This window comes from Eptesicus fuscus, chromosome 11 (genome assembly GCF_027574615.1).
Source record: "Eptesicus fuscus isolate TK198812 chromosome 11, DD_ASM_mEF_20220401, whole genome shotgun sequence".
Taxonomy (NCBI): domain Eukaryota; kingdom Metazoa; phylum Chordata; class Mammalia; order Chiroptera; family Vespertilionidae; genus Eptesicus; species Eptesicus fuscus.
The window spans coordinates 91,199,971-91,209,135 of NC_072483.1; positions in this window are offsets into that span (position 1 = coordinate 91,199,971).

Here is a 9,165-nt window from a genome sequence, read left to right on the forward strand (position 1 = left end):
ATTTGCTGTATGTCTTGACCTGCAAACAGCTGAAGATCATTTTCCAGATAAAATATGCAGCCGATTTATCTCAATTTTCCCATTTTTAAAAACTTTTGACTACCAGGAGTGTAGGATAGGGTTTCATTTGTGATAATTACCAAATTTCAAGTAAGTGGTAAATGAAAATTGCCTGGCATTGTGTAAGGAGGAGTAATTTAAGCTCTTTGTGGGAAGCAATTGGCACTTTAAATAAGCCTGTCTGTAGACATTGTTTGTTTAAAACTATTTTCTAGGGCTCCATGAAGCTCTGTGCCTTTAAATTTCTTTTACTATTGTAGTTACTTTATGAGCGACAGAACCGCAGCCATCTATCTCTGTCAGTCTCTGACACCCACAGATGTATCCCCCACCCACTCACCCGTGCAAGCCTGCACTCTGCCTCACATTCAGATCGTCCCCCAATCCCACTCCCTATCCAACTCAAGTGTTCCTTTCAAACACATGCTGCTTGTTTGATCTATTTCTGTGTCTGTGAATCAGCTGAGTCTCGTCGGATCTGCCCAGTAGGCCAGAGCCTACATGTATGTTTTTCAGATGGATTTGGCAGCCTGACACATATGCAAGCATATTGCAGTCTTAAAAGCCCGGTGAGCTGTTCTTCCCTCACAACACTTCTGACACCCGATGTGTGGGGTTTTTCTCCTCACACCAACCAGTTTTCCAATTCTCCAGACACCATTTGGGTGTCCTACAATTCAGTTCTGACACTAAGTGCCAGAGTTAGTGGAGACCCCGACGGGTGAAGGGTTTACTCCCACGAGACTGCCCCCTCCTCAGGTGAAAATGGCAGGTCCCAGGCCACCCATACTCTTGACTGACAGGCTGTAGATTAGATTGCATAATTTGTTAGGCTCATGGAACTCAGAAACAGTTTACTGGCTATTACCAGCTTATTATGAAGAATACAACCCAGGAACAGCCAAATGGAACAAAGGCATTGGGCAAAGTGTAAGGTGGGGTGGGGTGGGGGCAGAGCTTCTGTGCCCTCTCCAGGAGCACCGCTCTCCCACAACCTCTACCTGTTCACCGACCAGGAAGCTCTCTGAACCTCACTGGTCAGGGCTTCTAAGGAGGTGTTATTACATATACATGATTGATTAAATTATTGGCTCAGTCTTCAGCCCCTCTGCCCTCCCTGAAGGTCATAGGGGTAGGGTTGAAAGTTCTTTCTAATCACAGGATTGGTTCCTCTGGCAATCATCCTCATCCTGAAGCTATCTAGGGACCCTCCAAGGTCACCTCGATGACATACACAACTAAGGTAGGGTTGAAAGGTGCTTGTTATGAATAACAAAAGATGGCCCTGTCACTCCTTTTAGGAAAAGTAAGGGTTTTAGAAGCTCTAAACCAGGACCAAAGACCAAATATATGTTAATCACACTTGGGAACATTTAAATCCTTGGTTATCGAAGTCCTGCCAATTATTTCTAATCTATATATACTAGAGACCAGGTGCACGAGATTTCGTCCACTCGGGTGGGGGGAGAGGGGGTCCATCAGCCTGGCCCATGCCCTCTCGCAGTCTGGGAGCCGTGGGGGGTTGTCCAACTGGTTAGCAGTCCATCCTTAGTGCTGCTGTGAAGGCCGGAGAGGCTCCTGCCACCACCGCTGCACTTGCTACACTCGCCAGCTGGCTTCTGGGTGAGCGGCGCTCCCCCTGTGAGAACGCACTGAGAGTATGCACCCTGGTGGTCAGTGCACGTCATAGCGACCAGTCATTCTGCCGTGTGGTCGATTTGCATATTAGCCTTTTATTATATAGGATAGGATTATTATTACTAGAGACCCGGTGCACGAAATTCCTGCACGGGTAGGGTCCCTAGTCCTGGCCAATGATCAGGGGTGGTCGGGGGGCCCCCACTGGCACCCCCATTGGCCAGCCTGGGACTGCCCGCTGGCCGGCCCCACCCCCTGCCGCCGCTGGTCGCCTCCCTCTGCAGGAGGCGTCTGGTGGGGCAATCTGGGGGCCCCCTCTGTCACCTGCCTTGGCTGGCCTGGGGCATGTGGACTGGGGGCAGCTCCTGCACTGAGTGTCTGCCCCCTGGTGGTCAGTGTGCGTCATAGTGACCGGTTGTTTCATCGGTCATTCCACTGTTTGGTCGATTTGCATATTAGGCTTTTTTAATATAGGATAAAAGCCTAAGTGACCATCCGACTGTCCGACCGGTAGCTATGATATGCAATGACCACTAGGGGGCAGACGCTCAATGCAGGAGCTACCGAGCTGTGCTGACTCGGCAGCTGTGGTTCTCAGGTTCTCAGAGGAGAGAGCCCGATTCCAGGGTGCGTCACCCAAGAACCACCCTCTTGCAATCTGGGACTCCTCGGGGGATATCAGAGAGCCGGTTTCAGCCTGATCCCCGCAGGCCAGGCTGAGGGACCCCACTGGTGAACGAATCCATGCAGGGGGCCTCTAGTTTAAAATATTACTCTAAAACTGGCAAAATGTCCAGGGCTATCATTTCAATTAGCCTGAAGAATGAGAATACCTCCGGTTCAATATCACATGCAACTACCTGGACTGCCACTGAGCAATTACCTGAAGGAGGGAAGACATGATGCAAGAGCATCATTTCACTGATATGTAATTCTTGTACCAGTGACACTGAGTATCTGAAACATAGCTGTGGTCCAGATAGGAAGGATAAGACTGAAACCTCGAAATAAATGCACTAAGTTATTGGTGGGTTTTTTTTGGTGGTGGTTTTTGGGGTTTGTTTTTTGTTTTTGTTTTCTGTACATTGCTCATAGGAGTGACCCTGGGCATTCACTTTGTGCCCATTTAATTTTATTTTACATAGGCTATTAACAAGTTTGTTTATGTGACTTAACAGTAAGCTGATAGGAGCATCAACTTAAAACAAAACAACAAATTCAGAAGAAAGGTTACCAACGATAGGCAGAATTCTGAGAGTCTCATACCAAAGCAGGTAGCAGAAAATGTGTCAGAAGTAAATTAAAAGTCTGAGGACATAGAGTGTAGGAATAAATCATTCAATACACTGGACACTCTAGGACTGGAGGTATCACTGCTTTGTGGCACATAGAAGAATTGAGTTTTATAATGATGATAATGTTCCATCAAAAGAAAGCTCACCCTGGCTGGTATTTCTCAGTGGTTAGAGCATCAGCCTGCGTACTGAAGCTTTTTGGGTTTGATTCCCAGTCAAGGGCACGTACCTGGGTGGCAGGTTCCTTTCCTGCCTCAGGTTGGGGCTTGATGTGTCTCTCCACATCCATGTTTCTCTCTCCCCCTCCCTCCCTCTACTCTCTCTGAAAAGCAACGTTAAGAATATCCTCTTGTGAGGATTAACAAAACAAAACAACAAAGCTCAATTTGGCTCTGTTTGAGAGGTCAGAAGTATGAAACCAATTTATTTATGTAGAAATAGTTTCAAGTAAATTGTTAAAAATAATAAAATAAAACATATTATTTTAAAATGCATTCTTTATAGAAGGGCATAAAGAGAAAAGTAAAAACTTTCACTTACTTCCCCTGCCCCTTCAGTCATACTTCCAGAGGTCCTTCCATTGACTTAGATTTTTCTTTTTTGTTCGTTTGTCTTTAACATTTTGGTACTTAATAAGGGAAGACTAGAAATCTAGAAAATTCCTTTATCTAGAGAACCCATTTTCTCATGATCTTGGCTAATGGAAGCAGGGCTATATACATAACCATAGTTCCCATACACTCATCTGATCACGATGTTTTGCTGCAGAAATAGATAACACCAGCCCCAGATATGGAGATCAAAGAGGATATCTCTCCTTGATACTAGCCTTTTTACTTGCATATCTTTATGCCACTGTCCTAAGTACTTCCCAGTGGTTTTTATGGATACAAGACAAAATTCTGAACGAGTGCTACTGCTTAGCTCAATCCTGAGTTCAGTCATAGATGTCTGAGTGACTCAATCTCCTCTTCTACACAATCCAGCATACCAAAGACCGCTGCAGGAGTCACGGAACAGGGGCAGGCAGCTCGGTTTAGCCGGAGGGCTGGCTTCTTGGCCTGATTGCCTCCTGACCCCCTGGTTCCTTTCCAACCTTCCACCACTACCATCACCTCAGGTTGTGACTTCTACCGGGAACTGACTTCCCTTAGGCCTCCCGTCAGCCTGAGGGAAGTGGTGGGCTCTAGGCTCTCAAATGAGGGCCCGATAAATCTAAACAGAAACCCATGTGTGCCGAAAATATCCATCAGAAAGAAAAAGCCATTTTTATTTGCTTGAGGACTCAAGAAGGGTATTTAAAACAAAGGTGACTTCAAGGTACAGAAATTAAATATATGCTTACATCATTTGAGGTAAAGTTTGCTCAGTAAGAAACAAATTTCCATGTTTAACCACTCTTCTTGTGACCTCTATTTGTATAGATTGCAGTTGAGACATATCTATAGGAAATTTTAAATTTTCACAAGTAGCACATGCATTTTCTTTCCTTTTTTTTCTTTGCACATAAAATTTCAATGCATTCAAAATACAGATAGGGCTGAGGTTATCAAAATGGACTCATATTTCAAAATAAGTAGTACTGTGAGTCAGGACAGTTCCGCCACTTATAGCAACCCAATTTTCAAAGGCTTAGAGCCTGGGCCAGCCTCCGTGGTAGCAAAGCAGTGTGCCATCAGAATGCTGTAATTAGGAATGGGTGGCAATATTTTAACCCTTCCTCCCAAGAGTTCTACAGTGCTTTTAAAACATGTTTATAAATATTTGCTTTTGTGCCAATTTTGGGGGAGCTTTTCATGCAAACATTTGGCTTCCAATGAGTCATCCCCAGTCTGGTTCATACCCAAAAGCTTCCTGCTTGGCTCTCAGTGAATATTGGGCTCAATAACTGCCTTATTTTTAGAACTGGCTTGAATGAAGATGAAAAAGGGTGGTGGAGGGAGAAAGACTTTCAGATAAATGTAAGAACACCCTTGTTTCTTTGTAAGAGTTTGACAAATGTACCCAGTACCCTACCTACCATTGAAGCTTAGCTTAATGAAAGAGTGTGATGGAGATTTGTTTGGCCTTTTAAAAAAACATCTGGATAACTTTACCTGAGGATAATACATTTTTCCAGTCATCATGTGTATTGCTAGCTAAGGACATCCCAGAATTCATATTACTAATATGAAAATGTACTACTACTGTTGTAATTACACTGAGTGGCTAGATTATTATGATCTCTGAATGCATAATAATCTGGCCACTCAGTATGTGTGTGTGTGCATATATATACATATATATATATTAGAGGCCCGGTGCATGAATTCGTGCATGGGTGGGGTCCGGCCAGCCTGGCCAGGGGGAGGGGACATGGGCGGTTGGCCGGCCTGCTTGCTGGTCGAACTCCTGGTTGAGGGGACAATTTGCATATTAGCCTTTTATTATATAGAATATACATTGAGTGGCCAGATTATTATGCGTTCAGAGATCATAATAATCTGGCAACTCAGTGTATAGTTAACAGACACTAAAACCATCAACTAAAAGCTCCTGGAACACTAAGTCACTCTTCCCCATATTAAAACTGAAGAGAATGAGGGTCCTTAGCTAAGATTTTAATGGTCTTTCCTGAGCTAGAATTGTGAAACTTTTCTTTATGCAAATAAGGAAGTGACAGTTAAAAAGCATGTAAACTACCAGTGAGTACCTCTGTGTTTCCATCCCAAAGGGCAAAATCGGGGAGTTGAAGTGAGCCAATATGTATCTTGGGGGCAAGATGGCAATATGAAAAAAAGAAACTAAAATTGCTGTGCTCAATAATGCAAATTAGAGACATTGTAAAAGAGAAATAAGTACCTTGTAAATTATGTGCATATACTATTTATTCCTCTTTATTAGACTTGAGGAAGGATTCCAAACTCAGGCTTGAGTTGCACTCTATGTACTCAGTCATGCTTTGCTTGCATATTACATATTAAATGCTTAGGAATAATCTTTTTTCTCTCTTGCCTCTGGAAACACTCTATTCATTTTTATTGAAATGTATACTTCTCTCTGTTTACATTTCATTCTTCCCAATTTTTATTTATTTTATTTATTTTTAAAATATATTTTATTGCTTTTTTACAGAGAGGAAGGGAGAGGAATAGAGAGTTAGAAACATCGATGAGAGAGAAACATCGATCAGCTGCCTCCTGCACGGCCCCTACTGGGGATGTGCCCATAACCAAGGTACATGCCCTTGACCAGAATCGAACCTGGGACCCTTCAGTCCACAGGCTGACGCTCTATCCACTGAGCCAAACGGGTTAGGGCCTTCCCAATTTTTATATGGACTTGGATATAAAAACTATATCCTTCTCTTCTTAACATGAAGAAAAATGGTGCTGTTTATACATGGATGATTGGCAGCTGTCACTTTGCCTTAGTGTGAAAGAGATAATTGGGAGTGGTGAGAACTGTAATAAAATAAAAAAGCACATACCCCATCTAAATGGATGATAACAACCAGATCTTTCAATTTTTAAAGAGAAAACCTGAAAGTATTTAAATATTTCATGTCTAACTTAATGCTTTAAAAAACAAACAATTCCATTCTAGGAGGCTCAAAACTCCAATAATTACCACTGGAAAATGTGGAAGATTAACTAGGGGTACTTCAAACCACACTGGGGAAGAAGAGAGATATAGAAAGTGCTGAGAGTGTTGGAGAGGTGTTTCTCACGATCTGCCTTCCGCCTCTCAGCTGACCCCCAACACATATGCTGTTCATTAATGGTCTTCTTGTAGAAACCTCTCCCTAATTTGCTCCAGAGTTACTGCTTCACACTTGAATTCATACTTGCTGGAGAGATGGAGAAATCTTAGAGGAAATTTTAACAATAACAATAGCAAACTTATATTGAGAGTCTGGCACTGTTTATTCTTGCACTCTACAAATATTTACTGAATGCCTGCTATGTGATAGAACAATGAAGTTTCTGTGATGTGATAGCCACTCTATAGACATTAGAAATAAATCGGTTTTAGAAAAAGACAGAAATGCCTGTCCTTGTAGAAACTTTTGCGTAACAGATAATAAATGAAATGAATAAGTTTAGTATATGTTGAGTTAGATGGTGATAAATGCTATGGAGAAAACTAAAGGAGAAAAGCGTTATTTTTCAGGTTCTCCAATATGTAATTGGAATGGACATACTTGGTAACTGGGATAAAAGCTATATTAGTGGGAAATTTTTGAAACTAATTTTCTCCCTCTATAAAATACATTATTACATCCTGGGGGAAATTGCAGAGATTAGGGCTACCTTAAGAATGCAAGGCAGCCCGGCTGGCATGGCTCAGTGGTTGAGCATCGACCTATGAACCAGAAGGTCACAGTTCGATTCCTGGTCAGGGCACATGCCTGGGTTGTGGGCTCGATCCCCAGTGTGGGGTGTGCAGGAGGCAGCCGATCAATGACTCTCTCTCATCATTGATGTTTCTATCTCTTACTCTCCCTCACCCTTCCTCTCTGAAGTCAATAAAAATATATATTTTTTAAAAAAGATGCAAGGTGATGGCTCTCCTTTATCCCCATTTAACTCACCAGTCTGGCCCTTAAGAAAATGTCTCATCCTTGAGAATAGTAAACTCAACCAAATAGCTTCCCTAATTTGCAGTTACTATACCAAATGTAATATCTCTTCTGGAGCAGATTGACATGACCTTGGGTACCTGGCATTGGTTAGCAAATGCATTCATTTTCACTCCTCTCAAGTAGAGGAAACTGATGCATGTAAATGGCATAGACATTTACAGTCTTGCGTGGGGTTAACTCTTTTGCCTCTGTTACAATGGGACCCAAAGGAAGCTGGGCTGCCTGGACATTCTGCATATCGTCATGGTGACCCACTAATTAATGATATCGTGTGTAGTGGTTTTTGAGTACGCTCACAAATTCTGTGATATTTCTTCCTTCAGGAGGCAGAGCTTAAGTCCTCTCCCCTTGAGTGTGGGCCAGACTTAGTGACGTGCTTCTAACAAATAGAATTTCGCAGAAGTGATGATGTATGACTTCTAAGATATTACAGCCTTGTTCCTCGCTCTCCCTTGGATCACCGGCTGTGAGGGAAGTCAGGCACCGTGTGACAAGACACGGAAGCAGCCCTGCAGGGAGGTGCACGTGGAAAGGAGCCGAGAGGCCTCCTGCCAAAACCCACTTAAGCAAGCCACCCTGGAAGCACGTCCTCCAGCCCCAGCCAGGCCTTCAGACGCCTGTGCCCTCAGGGGAGACCTGAGCCAGAATCACCCGGCTGAGCCACTCCCGAAGCCCTGACCTCCCGGAATTATGAGATAATCCACATGTAGTGTTGTGTAGGCTGCACATCGAGGAAATGTGTAACAGAGCAACAGATAATGACGACATCAGATTAATCAGAACAGGTGATGGAGAAATGGCAAGGGTGTTGGAGGCCTTGGTAAGACAGACATGCTCTAAAGGGTAAAATATACATTCCAAGAAGATTCAGAGATGCTCCACGTAAGTGTGTAGTAGTCGGGGACATTCCAGGCACCCCACCACTAAGAAGATGCTTATTGCCTCCTGGGTTCTGGAACCAGCACATTCAGCACTTGGAAATACTGCACCAAACCGTTTGCTGAGTGACATGGCAGGTTGCCAGCTATGAGCGGGGTCCACCAACACAATAGCCTCCTGGTGGGAATGAATCAAAATCATTTCTAGTCAGATTGGCAAAAAATAGGTTTCTTGGTGTGCCGCCGAATTTTAGTAGTTTATCTGTGCCATGAGATGAAAAAGGTTGAAAATTGCTGCACTGCCCTGACTGGTGTTGCTAAGTGGTTAGAGCATTGATACGTGCACTGAAGGGTTGCAGTTCGATTCCTGGTCAACGGCATGTACCTGGGTTGCAGGTTCAATCCCCAACCCTAGCAGGGGCAGGTGTGAGAGGCAGCCCATCGATGTGTCTCTTTCATGTGGATGTTTCTCTCTTTCTTTCTCTCTTCCTCCCTCTCTGCCCCCTCCCTTCCACTTTTTCTAAAAAAATCAATGGAAAAAATATCCTTGGGTGAGGGATTTAAAAAATTTTTAAAAATAAAATTGCTGCACTGAGTCATAGGGTCATGAGAACCCAGCAGAAATCCATAGAAAGATGGAAGTGATACAGGCCCAGAAGACAAGTAAGTT